General features: G+C 42.6%; 1 pseudogene; it reads left to right on the top strand.

Annotated features, from left to right (window-relative positions):
* Positions 1 to 923: 923 nt before the first annotated feature.
* On the top strand, positions 924 to 13772 carry LOC119185449 (cardioacceleratory peptide receptor-like; annotated as a pseudogene).
* The last annotated feature ends 7002 nt before the right edge of the window (positions 13773 to 20774 follow it).

The raw sequence follows: 20774 nt of genomic DNA, 5'->3' as shown, positions 1-20774 counted from the left end.
CCATGAAAACATTTTTTTTATCTTTCGTACCATTTCCCGGCTCATGCGGTACGTTAGTCAATTATTGATGCTGAAAAACCGCTGGTCTGTCATATATAAAAAAAAACACGGCTCCTGTAAACAAAGCTTTTGAAGAAAGTTTTTATCTCCATACAGAAATCATATTGTTGCTGGCGAAACAAAGATCGCGGAGTGGCCAGTAGATCGCAACTGTATAAGGATCGCAACTGTATATTTTAACGAAGCTTGAAGCGGTCGATTTCACTTGCACAAACATCTCCTGCCTTGGAATGCCACAGATGTGCACACGGAAAAACGCAGGCAGGCTAGCAATGAAGACAACGCGCCAATGCGATTTCACGTCCTACTCGTGAAAGTAAAACTCAAGTTTCCTACAACATTTTCAACGGTGTTGCCGTTTATGAAAGCCGTGTGTCGTAATGCGAAAACATCCATCATCATTTCACAGCGTGCGCTACTTTCTTCCTCGTCTTCGTGTTGGTCCTGTTCTCGGTCTTCTGCTTCACCCTGTAAGAAGTGCGCACATTCGTTCTGTGTTGAATGGAATAACTACGATGGTTGAGAGGCAGAGAGAGTAAAAGGAAATCCGAGAAAATATAGAAATAAATGCTTGGAGAAGAGTTATTGACTAGGCGAGATCTCAACCTGCGTATGCGCAATGCGAAAGCAGGCACCGTGGCTACACTAGTAACACAGCATGCTTGAAGAGCTTCACATAGTGTCCTATAGAATGGTATAAGAAAAATGGTAAGGAAGCGAGCAAGGGAAAAATTGAAAGGAGGGAGAGAACGAGGCACAGTGTGGAGAGAGAAGAAAACAATTTGATAAAAACTTAATATATATATATATATATATATATATATATATATATATATATATATATATTTATAACTCCACACCTCATGGCTGTTACAGAAGCTTGCTGTCCACAGGTAGGTGTACTTTGTTTTCTTTTTTTTTGGGGGGGGGGGGGGGGTCGGGCGAAAACCTAATAGTAGTCCTCGATATACATCACATAAGTGACGGCGCCATATGGTTCTGGTTTGCTATATTAGCTTTTCCTACAATGCTTAAGCTGTGATTCAGAGTGAGCACACTTCAGATGCTGGACGATTTCTCCAGTAAGCTGCCCACAGTGCCACTCTTCTCCTGGTGTGCCCATCCGCGAAAGAGCAGTTCCAAGCATGACTCCTTTTCAATAAGAGCTGGAGTGCACTGAAAATTTGGAGATGTTATACGGTCCATAAAATTCACCATCAATGCATAGATACCGACCCGATGAAACGAAAACATAACTTCAAAAAGATAAACTGCCACAAAAAAAAACAGAACAAAAACACGTAAAAAAGGCTCTTATAATCACTTCTTCAAAATCCAGATGCGCATGCAACAGCCTTCTGTAGGCCTCTTAAGATTCGTAGGCTTCGGAGGTCGTGAAAGAGTGAGACATCCAATTTTGCACTGGCACACGAATGAATATGGTTTAGAGCAGATTAGCCAAAGTTTTATTCAGCATTATGTATGAGGCTCTGACGTTTGTAATGCGCAGCGGGCTGTTTCTGCGTCGTGTTAAACGCTCGCCAAGAACCTTCATTGCTTCCTCGAATAAGTGCCGCTGGTTATGACAAATGGTCTTGCGCGGATACACTGCTGGTACAATTTCCACGTAGTTATCAGAACGTGGCTTCAAGGCCTGGAAAAGAAATTTTGTTTTCCCTAGCCAGTTTATTTTTATGTTACAAGGCCGCTGGTGGGGATACACAAGCTTCCTCGGCTTTTTCCGGTAATTTCACGCTTCGCGGACATAATCTTCAGAACCAGAAGCTGTTCACGACGTCGAAATCGTATAATTTATGCAACCAGTGCACCACAAAATTCCTTACCTTCACGGGGCGCGCTCATACGTATTGCAGTGTAAATAAATACCAGACTGCGCTACAAATGTTCATTGTCTTGAATCTACCTTGAGAGAACAGTAGCGCAACAAGCCAAGCTGCGCACAAGAGGCGCGAAAAAGCGAGTGCAAGGCGGGGCTGCCGCTGTGCACACAATGAAAAAAAGGAAGTATACCTTTTATGTGCATTATTAGTCATCGCAATATTACTGATTTTTCTTCCTTTTAACAAGTATAGTAGTTAAATTTTTGTTATAATGCACAGCGTAAGCGATCGGCCTTGTATGAGCCAAGATCTTCTAGGCGGCAAAATAAAAAAGAAAACAATGCTAGTGCACGTGTCTTCTTTGTCCTAAGAGTATTGGTGCCGACAAATCAGGAGAAGGTCGACACCATCCGCGTCGATACGTTCACAGGGTGAACAAGCTACGCAGACATCGAGGCATCCTTCGCAGTGTCACCACCCGACTTCTGCCTGAGGCCAGCAAGATCTTTCTGCAAGGCACTGTACGGTCTTTCACCGACTTGCTGGTGCTCATCGAAAGGTTTCCCGACAAAAGCTAAGCTCTCATCAAACTTGACAAAGACATCGCCGACACCCTTAACAGTGAGATTTCGGGTGAAATTAAGGGTGCTCTAGATGACCAACACAAATGGCGATAACCATCAGCAGGCATCTGTGCGCAGTAAGCTGGCGTAGACTGATTGGTTCTGCCGTAATAAGACAAACGATACATACAGCTTTAACAGTTTTATAAGAGCTGCTTGCGCGGACAGAACCGGCAAAAATTTTGCCGATCACAGCAGGTCACGAGCATTAATTTTGCGGGTAGCTTTTCCAAAACTTAGAAGTGTCTGTATTAAGAGGCGAGAACCGTGAGTGGCAGGGGTTTAGAGAGCGCAACTATGCAACCACTGATATGCACCCGCAGTTCACAGACGTCGAAGCGTGCGAGCTTTACTTGGCAGTGCTATGAACGAGCCTCAGATGAAAGTAGCCTGATTAAGGGGAAATTCAATGTTGCCGTCGTAGATATGGCCGCGAAGATAAACACAGAGCCAGCCTACTTCTCACAGAACCATCTGAGTCATCGTCGCAAATCTGAAAGAAGCGGAAGGATTACAAGAATATTCAGTTCAACACCAGCTGTTCTGACAGCCTAAGGCAGGGCCGGACTGAAAAAGGACACCTTGGCATGCCTTCTGCAAAAAACGCGGTGGTTCCACAACAAGAACTCTTGCGAGCATCACTACAATAATGAAGTTCATTCACGATGAAGTTGAAAGACCGGACACGAAAACGCCACACGAAGGAACCACTTCAAGTAGATCGTCTGAATATTACAAAGAAACGGACACCTTGACACAGCCTCATCTACCATCCACCCCAGCAACAACATTACGGTGATCATTAACCAAGGGCCAATTAAAGACCTCAAAATACTGCGTGTTCACTCTTCGGCTTCTCAAGACACGTGTCGCGTGATGGCCGAGCCGCGAGTTCAGAGGAGGAGGGATGCAGGTTTCCATGGAGGCAGGACGTCTATTGAGACGAGTACAGAATTTCTTGAAAAAGACGATCTGACTTTCACATTGCATGTCGCTCGCTACTAAGATTTCAAGATCACCCAGTCACGGCAGTATCACCGCCTGCTGACGCAACCCTCCGAAAACATCGAAGATGCATAGACACTGACAGCATCACACCCCATAATTGACAAACGCATCAAGGGCACCAGGAAGATCTCGTAGCTATTGACCTGGGTCCACCATGTACGCAAAGCCGTGTGAAGTGCAAGCAGCTTTTTTTGACTATAGAAATGGAGGAAGAAAGAATGTTGGTTTGCCCTACATTCCGCCCATTGTTTGAAGGCCCAATCATCGTCTCCCCTGCGGCTTTATGACAAAAACAAAAACGTGCCAGTTCGCAACCGAAGCTCGGCAGTGGGGTCAACACGCTTCTAGGCAGGGACGCGTCATGGACGTGCATGTCGAACTAGCCTATTCCGATAGTCATGAGGTCCGGCACACGGCAAATTGGCATCGCCTGTGTGTACTGGGTGCAAGCGATTATGCCGCGACACGAAGAAAAGGTTGAATCTACGCAGAAAAACAGTGTTGCGAAACACCATGCTACGCACAAGACGTACGAAGAAGCAGGGGCAAGGTGGAGCTGCGCTCGAGCACGCATTAAAAATGTATGTCTTTAGCTAAGTGCAGCTGATTGATATCGAAAGGTTTCGGGCTTGGCTATAGTTTCATCAACATGGTCTGTTCATCTATAACTGGGGGCATTTTTCTCCTGCACCTCCTGCACCTGTTTTCTTTTGTACCGCGGTTCAATGATTGGAATTTTCAACCCGGAGGCCACATTTTCGACTGAGGCGAATATGTTTCGGGCTCTTGTACATAGATGTATGTGTGCTTGAATGCGCACTCCTTCTGTATTATATTTTATTACTTGAACACAGACAATTTGTAGCGCCACTGCTAAGAGCTGGTATATACACCTGCAATTTCGTCTGTAAGACGATGTGTAATGAATGGTGAAGTCAATAACAGCATTCGTCAAAGTTTCTTCTCCGGGATTAGTGACATGCATATATATTCAGGAAAGCAGCTATGATACTTTTATGTAAAGATACCTACAGTCCGTTTTGAGCTAGTGCACCAGGCTTTGTTCGCAGGTCCAACATTCATGGAAGTTTCATTTTCCCTATCTTGCATACCTTACGTAGTGTTCAGCGTGAATGGCGTTGAAAGAATCCCATATATATATATATATATATATATATATATATATATATATATATATATATATATATATATATATATATATATATATATTAGACATGGCGCCCTTAGGTTCTACACGAGAGACTAGTGGTCAGCTGTCAGCTCGTAATAAGTTCACGTGCTACGTGACGCCAAACAGGCTCATAAAATTTGTGCCACACTTGCCGCCATGGCTACTGGTGGTGCTGACTGACACTCCCACGTTTATATTCACATATATACCCAGTAAGTGGCTGAGGGGATGGCCGCCTTGGTTGCTTAGTGGTAGAGCAGCGAACGCGTTATTCGAAGGTGGCAGCTTCGGTTCCTGCCCACGGCAAGTTATATTTTCACCCACATTTCTTTCTTCATATTTACAATACGAATCGGTCTAATAACTACCTTATACTATACTTGCCTTTGTATTAGTGTCTGTTAGATCATATATATATATATATATATATATATATATATATATTTATATATATAAATATATATATATATATATACATATATATATATATATATATATATATATATATATATATATATATATATATATATATATATATATATTTATATATATATATAGTTTTCGGTGGTGATGGTATACACTATGTTAAATTAAATCTATGACAAAAAAGTCTTCAATATTTTTTTACCACACACAGGTCCTGGTTACGTACTCTTCCACATACGTGCTGGTGGCACTGAGTATCGACCGGTCTGACGCCATCACTAGGCCTATGAATTTCTCCGGAAGCTGTAAGTATCCTATCGGTAGTGGACAATCGTAAGATAATATGCATGTCTGGAAACAAGGAAAAGAAAGAAATAACGTGCTTTTCGAACTGATTCACATTACACCATTCTTCTGGGCAACTCTCGTTTTTTTACTGATATGCTATACTCAAATTTGTTGTGAGGATTTTTTTCGTCGCTTGCGTTAGTTTTGATGATAATAATACTTTTTCATTTTAATGGAAAGAAAACGTATCCACGTTTTCTTTCCAGGGACCATCCGGTCCCTACTCTGAGACACCTATGACATTCTCTACGATAGCCAGACCCCGCTGAACAAGGCTTCCATGGCTTCTCACATGATCTTCGTAGGGGTAATTTAAGTAATTTTGTAAAAGAATTATTGTGGCAGAAAAATTCTTTACGTCCGCTGTTTTACTCGTACCCAGCACATGTATACCTTTCATTTTTTCAGCCACGGGACTCAATTGATATAGTTTTACACAATAAGTTATTAGATGAGAAGCTTTTTATGGTCGAGCTCAACTTAGTGTGTGGCGTGACCACACTTATAGCGCATGGACGGCCCTCTGGCTGTATTCTCTACAATGGTTGCCCCCCTCTCCTTTCTTTAGGCATCTCTCCCAGTGGCGTTTACACCTCTATTGCGCATGCACGTTCCTAGCCCTCTCGTTCTATCCTCTCCTATGCTCCCCTGTCTCTCGTTTTGCAGCTTCTGCTCGCGCGTTTCTTGATAGAAAAAAAATTGTTCTGTATCTGCATGTATTCTGCAAATGTCGTCGAAAAGCAATAGTCTTGCGTGTGGAGAGAGTGAATAATTAATTTGATGTTGTCACAGGTCCCGTTAATTAGAGAGGTGATCGCCGGGTTAATTCCAAGGGCTGAAGTATCAGCTCCCCGAACTGCACAAGGAAAGCGCTGACAATTTAAAAGTGGTCCTATTTGGCGCGCCAGCCGGCGCCGGCTATGGTCCAAAGAACAAGTCGGAGCCAAAAGTTGATAAACAAAACAAAATTATATTCTCAATTACGGCAGATTCAAACTATACACAATTATGCACACTCGACAATAGTTGAATACGATATGTCACCAATCTAACAACGTACTACATGATACGATCAGCCACACTCGGAACAACGGACACAAATAACAATACGCACTACAATGCAATCGCATGCATCGAATAACCAAGACACTTAAAGGATAAAGAGTTCGAAAACTTATTAAGTCCAAAGTTCTTGGAACAAAAGACTGAATGATACTCTTCCGAGTATCACTCACTCAAAGTTCAATGCTGTTGTCCTTCCGCTGCCCCCGAAGTTTCTCTTCCAGGAAACCTCGCGTCTTCAAGTGGCCGCTCTCCAACTTCGCCGGTAACACGTCGGCTTCCCACGCGTTGCGATTGCAGGACGCGTCTTTGCTCTCTGGCGGTAGTCTCCCCCTCTTCTGCTTGTACCACGAGTCTTCACCTCTCAGGTGGAAAACTTCTTGATTGCGTGCTTTGTCGCTAAAGACAAAATCTTCGTCGATACGATACGGCGGATTGACCCTAAGCACACTTGCGCAAAACTTTGGCCTACGCACACGGGCGCAAACTTTCTTCTTATCCTTTGTCACTGAGAACAAAAGGCTTCGCCGACAAGGCGGAACACCCTACGTACACTGGCGCGAAATTTCTTCTTCTCCTGATCTCCCATCTCTGCTGCTCGGTTTAATTCCCTTTGCGCTACATTCCAGAATATTCTCATCGTTTCCGTCGGCGCGATGCGCAGTGAAGGCTGGGGAAATCGCGAGACGTTTCGAGGGCCGTCCGCGACACATGACGCAACTCTGCATCACCAAGACCCTTTCCTTCGAGAGCATTCGAGGGCTAGCTCGGCCACTGATGAGAGGAGGTTAGTCGGCGAACTACGCTTTCGAGGCAGGAGAGACGGCGCGCCCGGAGAGCCTTTGGATATTTGTTTTCTTGTTTATCGTGGGCCTTCAGGCGCCTCTCTGCGCTTGGTATTGTTACTGTCGCTTTAATTCGGCGGCGCGTGCTTTTTCGGAGCGCTTGTTTGTGACAGATGTTCTTCGCAAGAAATCGGTGAATGGTATTTTGGAGGCGCTGCGTTAGAGTGTCTCAAGCGTGCAGTGGAGGCGACCGAGCGCATCAAGTCACGTCACACGTGAGACATGAGCACCATCTGGAAGTTTCTTTTTTTTTGAAAACGAAGCGCGTGGTCCTGAGACAGGCGTGCGCGCGCGTCTCAGAGGTGATAAGGGTTAGAACGCAAGGCGACGGGTAGGGGCCACCACCGTGTCTTCTTATCAAAGCGTTGGAAACACTCGCCTTTCTGTGCAAGCGTTGCATGATCAGCGCAGCGTGATAAGCGCTACGCTCCTTAGTATAACTTATGTATGCCTTTTCTAGTAAAAGACGAACATACAGAATATATACGTGTTGTTATGGTGCCTCAAGTATGCGTAATAATTGCTTTTTAATTGACAATCGCACACGTATGAACGCTGAGCCTTGAGCAACATTGGTGGTCACTGTGGATGAGGTCGGCTGTTCGAAGTATCGGCTGGTGCTGGTTAAAATATCCCGTTTGCGGTAACTGGGGACAAACAGACAATAGTACAGACAGACAGACAGACAGACAGACAGACAGAGAGACAGACTGACCAAAGGTTTTGCGTTGAAGGTCCCCAAGAAAGACTGTCTCCTTAAAAACAGACTGCTCGCGCGACACAACCGTGCACTGGCCACTCCGTATATATATGCATTGGATCTTGACCTGCAACGTAGCGCAAGGTAGTGCTGTGCTGGTGAGAGATTTCTCTGGTGCAATGTTGAATAAAAATTCGCAGCATGCGGGTTAACGAAAAACAGGCTGTGCGTAGCTGTGTCCAAGTGGAGCCTTCTGTAAATTGTTGGCCATTAGCGGTGATTGGCATGTTCCAGTAGGAGACACAGGTTTATCACTACATGCTTTGCGTCTCCCCAGGTCTTACTCCGGCGCAATGCCGCGATTAGAGCCACTGTCAATGTCAGCGCTAGCGTTTACACTGGCGACAGATTTTAGATAAACACTATCTTATATTATCTAAACACTATCTAAACACTATCTAAACACCATCTAAACACTATCTAAGTGTGCACAAGCACACTTGCAAAGTACGCACTGCACTTTAAGTCATCATAATTTATTTGTAGTAGAGAGCCACTGACTATCCATTCTTTGTCATTGTTCGGAGAAGGGTGGTACGCGCTAGATACTTGAGAGAAATTTTGTAGAATTCTTTATGCTGTGGCTGATGACAATGGACAACAACGGCTAGCATAATTTTATAAGGAGGGACCACCCGACGACCCATTAATTACGCAATTCGGATTGTGTTACTACTGGTGGTTTCTTTACTGTTGTAAAACAATTTAATACACGCACTAATGCGATCTTTATTCCGACACGAAGTCTGCCTAGGGTCAGTGTGCAATGGAATTTCAAGCACGCACGTAGCTCAGTAGTAGCATACAACTCTGGCATGCAGGCGACCCGGATTCAAATCCCATTGTGTCTAGTGTTTTTTTCACATTACTTAGTTTTTTCTTATATTGCGCGGTAGTGGGTACAGACATAGGCGGCGCTGGCGGACAACTATGGCGCATGTGATGTCATACAAGCTTTCGGCGCAAAAAAAAAAAACGCACTGTTAATGGGAAAGGATGGCAGTACTTGCAATTTAAAGACTGCGCTACTCTAACGTACCTTCGACAGGTATCGCGTGCTTACTGTGGAAATCCGTCACTAGTTTAAAGTATGATAATATGGGTATAGACCGGCAGCCATGTTTTGAAAATTAGGCCACCTGGTGGACATCAGGGCAAGAAGTGTTACGTTTAGCGACTCCCTTAATGATTGCACAATAGTATGAAAGCTGTAATGTATCAGCTAGATCATTTCCAGTGTAATTCAACAACGCAGCACCATCATCTGCTATAAAACGTGCCCGCAGGGAGGCGTGCGCGCTGGCTGGTAGCTCTAGCCTGGGCTGCATCAGTGGCCATGTCGCTGGCCTCCATCTTCGTCAACGGCGAGGCAATGGTGCACGGCCGTCTACAGTGCTGGGTTGAGCTCGAGTAGTGGCAGTGGCAGGTGTACATGACCCTGGTTGCTGGCTCTCTCTTTTTCATACCGGCCTTGCTAATCGCTGCCTGCTACAGCGTTATTCTCTACACCATATGGAAACGGAGCAAAATACTAAAAGGTACAGATGCATAAAAAGTTTGGGCAAGAGAAGGATTTTATCCTTTCTATGAAATGCTACTCAGCGTTTGTAATGCGTTCGCCATCTTGCAAAAAAATAAAATTCTCTATTCCGTGGTGGCGAAGTGTTTTGGCCGCGTATAAAAGGCACCTGGGAATGCAGGTTTCATTTTTCACTGGGTATACGCTATAGATTTGGCATGAATTATCCTTGTGGCAGTTACGAAATATAAACCTGTTTGTCGAGTTATTTCAAGCTGCGCCAAACATCAAAACAACATCTCGAAAATCTGTAGCTAGAAGGCTTGTGCGTCTATCCTTTCCTACCTTACTTCTTGTCACCAAGAGAAATCGCTTCAAGTTGCTCGCTTCTTTGTTAGACAGAAGGAATTGATTACGCTGGACAATTAAGCCACGGAAAGTATTGATGGCGTTAATTTTCGTTCTAGATATTGTAGTAATTTTAGCGTAAATAAAATTGGCATTTAGATCAAAGCGGGCAAAAATAGTTTTTCTGTCGATGGGATCGGAACCAATTTGGTGGCTGTTGGAGTTCAAATCTTTTCGACAAAAAGGATGTTTCTTGTTACACTAACTCATTTTATTGTACTTTATATATATTACGCTGTATTTACAGACAACAATTGACGTTTGTAGTACTTTTCCTGGTCTTACTGCCGACGGCATTTTATTGGTGGCTAATTTGTCATAACTTTTCTTGCAATTAACGTTCATTCAGTTAGCCTACAGAGTTTTCTTCTAAGTGCGTACAGGTGATTGTGTGCTTATTTGCTCATCTACTCCTTAGTATAGGACTAAACGTCTCCATTTTCTTAATCGACTGAAGTCTCTAAGTGAAGGCATCGCAATGCCTCTCCACATTTGAAATTAACTACTTAGATTCTCTACCGGCTTCCTGGGTTGAGTACTCACTTCCCTATGCAAGAAGCACTGCTTGTTATGTCCTTATTGGTTGCGTCCTGCGAGATATCCGAATAAAGATTTGATCTAGTTGGAAGGTTTCGCAAAGCCAACAGCAAGAATGAGTTCTCTCCTATTTTTATGTACATCTACTCCGAATACATTTACAAAAATCAGTCAGTACATGGTAGAAACACGCGCATCTTTACTGCTACTTTGGTAATCCGGAAAGCCTCCAATATTTACCCTGCCCTACTGTGTACGTTTATTGATAGCTCCAGTAAGAAGCATGCCATAGTAACAGTTTTGCCCAGAGTATTATTTTTTATTTGGGTTACTGTGGCAACGTTTTTTCACTGGTGTCATCTCGGGTAAATTTGTGCATTATTTGACAATTATCAGCCCATTTCTGCTGCCCTTGTCATGATACTGCACATACAAGATGCATAATATTCTTTGCACTTTTCAGGCGCTCATGGAAAGGATATCAACACGAGAACAACGAGCTCTCGAGGAGTAATTCCAAAAGCAAAGGTCAAGACAGACAAGATGACTCTGATCATAGTTTTAGGTGAGATGTCTCATATGTAAAGGTTTGCTCTCGTTCCATTGTCGTTTGGCTGTTGAATGGCTAACTCTCTAATGTAGTATTGGCGATTCGGCTATTCGATTAATAGCTCAATAAAATAAAACACCTTAACCTTAATAAACTCATTTACATGCTGATTCATACTGTGCAGAAGTTCTGTTTAAATTTACGAAACGAACTTTAGAGTGAATGCACTTCAGAGCGTAGCGAGAAAGACATAAAGTGTCACAAGGGTGCTATGGTGAGATCTAAAACTTTCAAGCTTATGGGCTGTGTTTTTTATGTGCCTATGTGTTTCACGTAATCTGGTAATGGCTGTAGCAATTAACGTGATATAATTTTTAACCTCCTAATTTTATCAGTGATGCGAAAAAATGTCACACATAAAAACAAGCATTACTCAAAGTAGTGTTTCACGCTTCAGCTGTGCTTTGTCACCCCAAAGGTGGTGGTACAATAGAGCTTATTCATGACGGTAGCTCAATTATATGGAAGATAAGAGAATATGAGTTCAGGTAGCAAGGCATAATATTTCCAATATTATTGTGGAAGATTTTCATCCAACAGCAAGTTTTATCGGCCATTCATTATCTGAAAAAGACATTCATTGATAAAATTATTGGGCCCAAGCTAATCCGAAAATCCGAGTTTTATTGAATCACATTTCTATTGAACTGACCTTACCTAATACCGGACAGCCGAAATTTTTTTAAGGCTGATGCTTTAAAGCTAACTACAGCTTCAAAGCATATATATACCAGAATAAACACACTTTGAGAGTGTAATTACAATGCAACGGCTACGCACATATCTCATTGTTAGGCTAAAGAGCAACTCCATATTAAAAAACAGTATTGTGAGCACGGCTACACCTCACACGCCTTCAGTGCAGTTTAAGTTGGAGAATTTCGCCGGGCGAAACAAACCACCGCAAAAACAGCAAGAACATGTACGCTAACTCGTCGGTTGAGTATCTATAAGGCAAAAATGCGACATATATCACTTTCCTTTTGCAATTCGTTTAGGTCATGTAAACACTGTTACACACAAATTGACAGAAGAATGTTCCAAAAAAAGAAAAGGAAGAAATCATCACAGGCACGTTGCTGACTGAAAATGAAGACTATTCCGAGTAATCCAGCCACCACTATTAAAAGCGCAGATTTTGCAAGCTCGTGTTTTGCAACATTGCAAAGAACGACACAATAGCATATACAAGCCAATGGGCTTATCAAACGTACTGCTCTTGTTCATGTTTTTCTTTTCAACATAATAAGCCTTCCGTATAACTCCATAAAGAAACAGTCGGCGATGTTTACATTAAAACACGTTGTTACAAGATAAATCTTAGAGACGCAAATAAACAGATGTTGGTTTTACGTCATTCAGCACAATCTTCAACTTTTGTTACACAGCCTTTGACGGGCAATAATGATGCGTGCTAGTTGACATTAACATGCTGGTTCGAAGTAACGTCACCGTAGCGCAACAGTCGATTCAAACAAGTTTTTATTTTCTAGAGAGAGCGTGAAAACATTACAATATAGTTCAGCATAGTCTCAGACTTCTGAATTCTCAATTCGATTATTCGATCAAAAACATTGAGTGAATCATTAAGTTGAAATGTTGACCGTTGTCGTCAGCGGTGCAACAAAAGTGATCTTAACAATTACCAACGCATGATGGCGTCACCATGTGAGGTCATCGTACCGTCATAAATCGCACAAATGTTCCACCACCGTGACGTTTGGACGCCGCCTGGTGACGTCTTCAGATGACATCGTCACTTCATCAAAAATAGGCTGATAACAGATGCGTTGCCAAAGCGGGTAATTTCGCAGATGCGATTCCTGCGAACGTATTACAGCGAAGAACCAAGTTAGCTGCTGAAATCTTTCATGGGGGGTTCATTGGCGTCAGTACGTAGAATGTAGCAAAAGAACGGGGCTTTTGCCTTGTAGTCCTGTTAAGGCCTGACCACAAGTAGGTCATGCAGCTTGTGAGCTCGTGGCTTTCTGGCGCGCCGCAGCACCCGCTCTTTACAAAGAGAGAGAGAGACGCAGCTTCGCATAGCCACGCGCCGTTTCTGTCTACGTGGAGAGGTCATAGCACCACGCCAATCGCGCTGAAACGTTGTAGTGCGCATGCGTGGCCAGGCCCTCATGCGAAGGCGTGGGGTTGCCTGTGAGTTTATTAACGCCTTTACACCGCATTGAAGTCAAAAAGTATGCGCTTGGAGTATTCATTGGGATACAACGCTTCACAGTTTGTCTCTCTAGTCATAACATGTTGAGTGTCTTCTTGAGCTTCTTTTTTCGTTTCGCACGCAGCGTTCGTCTTCTGCTGGAGCCCGTACTTCATGTACGACTTGTTCCAAGTGTACGGCGCCACTCCGAAGACTCAGGCGGCCATCGCCGTCGCAACGTTCATTCAGAGCCTGGCACCACTGAACAGCGTCGCCAATCCGCTCATCTACTACTTCTTTTTGAGCAACATGTGCCGCCACATTCGACACGAGGCCCTGCTGACAATGTCGCCCCAAGAACCACCGTCTTTATGATCCGTGCGCAGCGCCCGCGTCTCGGGCAAGAGGTCATGTGTGACGCATTCGACAGCGGTAACCAACTGTGTGCTCTGAAGACGACCGACACAGTTGAGAAATGAGAGCGCAGGCTTGCATAGAACATAGACTGGAAAGACAACAGGCTCTTTATCACCCTAGACATTGTTGTATTGATTCGCTTGCATGGTAAACTGTAGAGATGTGTGGGTGCGTGCAATTTTAATGTTTGACTACCATGGACTATACCAGCTGTAGTACCATCGACAAGCGCTGGTATAAATCAGGTGTTAAACCCACCACCCGCGCACATATGACTGTCCTCGCTCCACAATAGTTTGCCTTAAGTACGTTCACGAACTACCCGACGTTTTGGGTTGCAAGTCTTTTTTGGGGGGCACTGCCTGCATTGAACGCAAAAAAGTTTAACTACTTTGTGGCAGTTGAACCAAGTAGCCCAAAGCACCGCCGTGCTGAACATACAGGGAATGGACAACGCCCATCATGTATGCGTCCTTTCGCTTCTGTGGTTGTTTACTCGCACTGGCTTAAAAGTATCTCACATGATCACAATGCGTTAAAACATAACCGCGGAGATCAACTCTTCATTTCAAAATGCGTGTTTGAGTTTGCATAATTTTTGACATCCGTATCAATACATTTCCTAAAACCTTACTGAAATTCAAACTCTCAAATGCCCGATATGATGGATATTAAATAGGACCCTAGTTTCAAATCACAGTGCTAACTGTTAATTTGTTCAGCCCCCTTCGTTTTGTCCCGTATGTTTTTCTCAGTTCTGCAGATTAGTTCCCATTATCTGCTCAAGGTTTAATAAAATGCATGTCACGTGAATGATTCGCGCAATCGGAATATTTAGGGCACTCTGGTATACACTGAATAAACGTTTAGGCCTAATGTTTCTTCCGCGTGCATTCGTGAAAACATTGTGGAACATCGTGGTTTGATTGTTACCATTCATCTTTAATTTATGATTGTCCGATTGTTATATGCAATGTTATTGCATTGAGTATATTACCTCCATTCTCGCAAGACTACTTCATGTTCTTAAGATCTTGGATGTTCAAACATTGTAGGCAATGTTGTGTCTATCAGATGCACTAAAGCAACTCATGAATGAGATGTTTTAAAGTTTTAGGTTGGTGAGTAGCGAGAACTGTGTCAGTATCTGTAGATGAGTGGTAAGCAACAAATGAGATTTACAGTACTTGTTCATTGTGAAACAATGCCATAACCGCCTAGGGTCCGTGTTCGAGTCCTAATGAACTCAGCTCAACTCAATGGGACTTCGATCCAAGTTTTTTTTTTCGTGTCAAGGTTGAAACTGCGCACAATCGATCCATTGATTGATATATGAAATACAACGTCCCAAAACCACCATATGTTTATGAGAGACGCTGTAGTGGAGGGCTCCGGAAATTTCGACCACCTGGAGTTCTTTAACGTGCACCCAAATCTGAGCACACGGGCCTACAACATTACTGCCTCCACTGGAAATGCAGCCGCCGCAGCCGGAATTTGATCCCACGACCTGCGGGTCAGCAGCCGAGCGCCTTAGCCACTAGACCACCGAGGCAGGGCTGAAACTCCGCACCAATTCTGTATATAAGTGGATAATAATGTACATATGTCCTAATTAGCATTGTTGTTGTTTTTTGCCGAACAGCTTTAAATAGGTAGCATTGATCAAAGGGGTTAGAGATGTTAGTTGAGCTATTGAGCATCCAAAGTTGCCAGGAGCACACGAAAATGTCATGTTCTTGACAACAGTTAACGCATTTACTAACTCTTTCCTTCGTTTTCACTCATAAGAATAGTTTAGATTTGGGCAGGAGTACTGCGTAATTCTATTGAACAATATGCACGATTTAGTCTTCAGCACCAGTCTTCAAATAAACACGCTAGCTGTAAGCAGAAATGTTTATTTAATATAGAAATGTACAGGGAAATTTAAATAGCATTTCGCGGTTTTGCGCGTTAGGAACTTGGAGCGTTTGCACTCTGTCAACTATGTTGCAGTTTTGGCAAGACACTTTAAGCTGGCTCTATAAACGTCACAGAGTGACCTTACCGTAAATGTTCTATCACCGATTCATACATTGTTCAGCAGCCATTTTATAATGACTGGTTTTCTTAGCTTTCCAGATCTAACGGCATCACTATTTGTAGCCTATCAGATAAATAGCAGAATCTTATAGGAAGAAAAAAATGTTTTTTGTTCTGTATTCCACAGCACGACATTGAGCTTGCAGTTTGTCGTTTTCTAAACGAACCAACTCTAAAACATATTAATCTCACGTTACAGGTGAGTCAAATTGAACTTTTGTTTAACGCCTTCTTAGAATGGTCGTTGATTTGGTGCGTAATCACAATATTGTCCTTTTTGCATAGATTCAATTGCCTAAAAGAATAATGGACATCATGTCTTTCCCTAATGTAGCCATTGCCCTGCCTAGGCAAGGGCGAGTGTGCTTTTTCATGAGTGTAAGGCTTCTAAACATTTTTTTTGAAAATTTCGTTGGCAACGTCGGTGTTGTTTTATTCTTTATTGTGTTGTCAAAGTTATCTTGAAATGTGTCTAAACCAAGCGTAACTTCAATATCAGAATGATAAAATGATGTTGAGTGTTTATTACGTATATTGTGTTTTTCGCACTTTGTGCCTGATCTATTTACCAGACGTTCTGTGTTGCCTCGAAACGAGTGCTTCGATTATCCATAGCAGTGTAGCTCGTACTTGTTGCGCCAACGTTGGCAACCCTGACTGAAGTTCTTAGCACGTGAAACACGTTGAAGACCATACTGAGTCATTCATATGTTGTTAGTGGCTTGTATGGGGACTTTTTAATTATGTTTGTATTGCTCAATGATTAAATTGTTCAACGTAAAACTGCATTTGTCGGTCATCATTGTGTCACCGTGGAGGGTCGATAACCTAATGCAATTTATTTGAATACCCTTTAACGCCAGGCTGCTTGTGTCCAATAGGTCTGCTGGAATCTTGACGCATTGTCGGAAGCACAGAACGTTTTACAATACAAGTCTTTTATTCTTGTTTGTATCGAACTTCGTGTTCCGGGATTACTATTGAAGCTTCACGTTTAGTCTTGGCGTCAGTTTGTGACGTTGTCTTCTCCCAGGAAAATGTTGCAATAATATTTTTGCTGCTTTCCTTCGCACGAGTATTTGATGCTCACTTGAGTGGAAAGTGCTTACAAAGTACTGTAAAGCCTTGAATAATTGTGTTCTTTTTTTACCATGTTTGTCATCTATGGAAATATTGTGTGATTGTGTGTTTCTTGACAGGACACTATCACTATCATGCCTTCTTAAACTAATAGCTATTACGTACAATTGATTCATTTAAAGTCATGTGGTTTATATGACTGCAATGCCTAGAACCATGATCAAGCTTGTGCCCAATGAACTCAGTAAAAGCATGGATTGTTAACCAACACGAAGTTCTCCTATGACATTTTTAAAGCTAAATCAATGAGCGATCGACAGAACGTCTCATGTGATTAAGTCTCAATATAAGTGCGTAACAAGGTCTGCTTTATATCACGATAAGACTGTCATTTACACATATCTCCAAAGCCTACCGCTTCCATCTTTACTAAGTGTATGAGACTATCACCTTAAGTTCCAGGGACGCAAAAACATGTATTTACTGTGAACTTCTTGAGTTCTCTATAGCGAAGAAAGTTAACAGCCCCACTTGAATATCTAATTTCGCTGCCGACATTTCCCATGAATGAAAAATATTTTTTCATTTTTTGAAGATATCTGAACTTTATCTCGCAACATTCATTACGTTCACAATTATTTCAAACCTCAACAATATTTGCTACGGCTATATATAAACGCAACTATAAAAAAGCGTGCCCTGAGTTACTTTGTCACAATCACAAAAGGGCAGGGAAACCTGGCTTTACTTGTTTTTTTTTTTCGAACGAGTGTAAAGCTATGTGTATTTATTTTTGATGGAGAAAATTATATTGTATGTAAAGTGCATCTATCAAAACCATTAAAGTTGAATATTTCTAACAGTATTGCGCCAAGAAATGTTTATTGATCAAGTGTGTCTATAAGCATGGGTAACTTTCATTACCTCGATCACGCAGAAAGCTATTATTTTTAGATGAATTTTTTTCTATAAACTAGTAATTGATTGAATAATATGTGTGGTTTAACGTCCCGAAACCACCATAAGACTATGAGAGGTGCCATTGTGGAGGGCTCCGAAGATCTTGACCACTGGGGTTCTTTAACGTGCACACAAATCTGAGCACACGGGCCTACAGCATATTCACCTCCATCGAAAATGCAGCCGCCGCTGCCGGCATTTGATGCCGCGACCAGCAGGTCAGCAGTTGAGTATTTGTAGTTGAGTACTAGACCACTACGGTGGCGCTTCATTAATTTAGTAAAATAATACAAAAGCGTTAAGCATAAACGAACTCAGAATATTGAGTTCTCAATCTGTGCAATTGTATCTGACTGAAAATATTCTTATTGAAGATATGAGAGTATTTTAGGCTGCAAGAGGCAGCTATTGTACATTTTTGTATTGTGATTGCGAATGCTGGGCTAGATTTCGAAGATGAAAATTGCAAGTATATCCAAAAGAAATGCCAAAAATGTTCAACAGTTACTAGGCTGGCCTAGTCTGTTATCTTGTTTGGAGGCAGGCTGCGCTCTTGTATTTGAGTGACTTCGTTTCGCAACAAGGTGTACAAAGCGTCGAATTGCAGCAGGCGTTTCAGAAAAAAAAGGATTGGTTTTTACTCAATCTTAAATTATGAATTACTAAAGCAAAACGTATTGCATCAGCAGTTGTATGGGGACCGCAGTCAGAAATGATGGAATGTTAGAAATAATAGTTTCAAAGATTGTGCCGTCACAATCAGTGTCATGACTAGTAAAAACTCCAAATCGACAGGCTAGCGCATCATATCGAACGTTGTAAGAACGAGGGAGAGCGTTAAAGAGCTAGGGACAAACGTGCCTGAAGCAGAGGTGAAACGAGCCCACTAATTTTTATGTAGAGCGCATGCGGCAAGTTCAGCTCGCTTGTGAGGCCCCATATCTATTTCTCTACAAACCGAGAGGAAACGCATAGACCGTCTTTCGTTGGGTGAAGGAGCGTGGTGAGGCACAAGGAGGGAGGGGATAGTGAGGTTTAGCGGCCGAGCTGTAACTGCTTACGTGGAAGCATTAAGTCATCATGTTATTGTGTGAGACTTATGAGCCTTTGAGACAATCCATTCGTTTCTTACTCAGGTTAAAATACCACACAGATGCTTCGTCATGACTGTCATTTGTGCAAACTATGAGGCATACGACTGCGATATAGTGCCAGAACAAAATGACGACAAAGAGACGTTCTGTTGTCGCGCTATAACTATGGTCATGTCATACCAACTAACCGTGAGTGCCACACTTCTAAGATATCGCATGTGACCTCATAGCAGCCAATATATATCTGAGTACATCGCTAGCACTTGGTGCCACGTTGACTGCCTTAATGTCGAATGCAACCACAGTGCATTTTGTTGAAAGCGTAGCTATTTAGTATCACCATTATCAACTACTGTCACTTGCACCACGAATGAAAAGGATGACCACGGGTAAAAAGCCGTTTTGGAGAAATTATGTCAGCCATGTCTCTTTTTTAGGGCCTCTACAAGAACGAAAAACGGCAGATTTCACGCATGTACAGTGGGAATTGATGATATGTGAACACAAATGAGGGAGGTTGATATGTCACTTTAAAATCCGCCCGACTTTACGAGGCGGGCGTAAATAAGCCATACATGACTTGCATAACATGATTATCATGTTTGGACATGTCATTTACCTCCGTCGTATTTTCACGTCACATGATACAAAATCGGGTATATGAGGAGCTAAACAGCTGCGAGCGTGCTGTGAGCGTAGCAAGTAGTCTTAATTTACATGGCACGCACGTCATGACTATCATGTTTGGACGTGCCATTCACTTCCGTCCTCCGCTCACGTCACGTGATACCAAATTTGGTTTATGTGAACCTAGCGAAACGGCCTCGAGCGCATCATGAGCATGACATGTAGGGATGTTCTTACGTGACACGCATCTCATGATTATCATGTTTGCAAGTTATATACCTTCGTCATACATTCACGTCCCGTAATACCAAATTTGGTATATGTGAAGCTAGCGAAACGACCACGAGCGTACCATGAACGCGGTGTGTAGTCATGACTTACAGGGTTCTTAACTCATATTCGCCTTGCAGTCATGTCACACCATGCCAGTTTTGCAAAGCGTCATCTGCACAAAACCACCAGAAGAGCATAAACACCATGAAATGTAAATCTTTACATTCATGACATACATACCAAGATTTTCATGTATTGACTAGTCACTTATGCTCGTCATACAGTCATGGTATTCCATACAAATTTTGGTATTGATACCATTATCGAAATGGCCGGGAGAGCTAAACGTCGTAGGAGGCTAGATAAGTAGATAGATAGATAGATAGATAGATAGATAGATAGATAGATAGATAGATAGATAGATAGATAGATAGATACGCTCAAAGTCGCCGAAGTTCGCTAAGAATAGCTTCGCTTTCAGAAGCGTTTCTGGCATGCCGATCAAGTGGTCACAACAAGCGTTTCTTTCTTTTTTTGATGCTGATATCTCGTATATCTCTGAAACAGTTTAGGGTCCCCCGTGTAAGTATCTGTCGATACGGCCAAAAGTAGAGCACGTCCCAAAGTAGTCGTAAACGCCACAATCCACTGCCATTTCCGGTGAATCAGCGAACATTTCCTTTCTAGTAAATAATTTGTGGTGGCTCCTTCAATTGTTAATTTTGCCGATAGCAGGCCGGCAGCGGTTTCTCCCTGCAGAACATATGGCGGCTACATCAACTTCTAGCCACTTTATTACGCGCAGTTGGTCGCTTTCTTAGAGCGCTTTCTTAGAGTGCAG

The sequence above is a fragment of the Rhipicephalus microplus genome, chromosome 7, assembly GCF_043290135.1.
Source record: "Rhipicephalus microplus isolate Deutch F79 chromosome 7, USDA_Rmic, whole genome shotgun sequence".
Taxonomy (NCBI): domain Eukaryota; kingdom Metazoa; phylum Arthropoda; class Arachnida; order Ixodida; family Ixodidae; genus Rhipicephalus; species Rhipicephalus microplus.
Note: the sequence above shows the minus strand (reverse complement) of the source record. Positions and strands in the feature narration are given on the sequence as shown.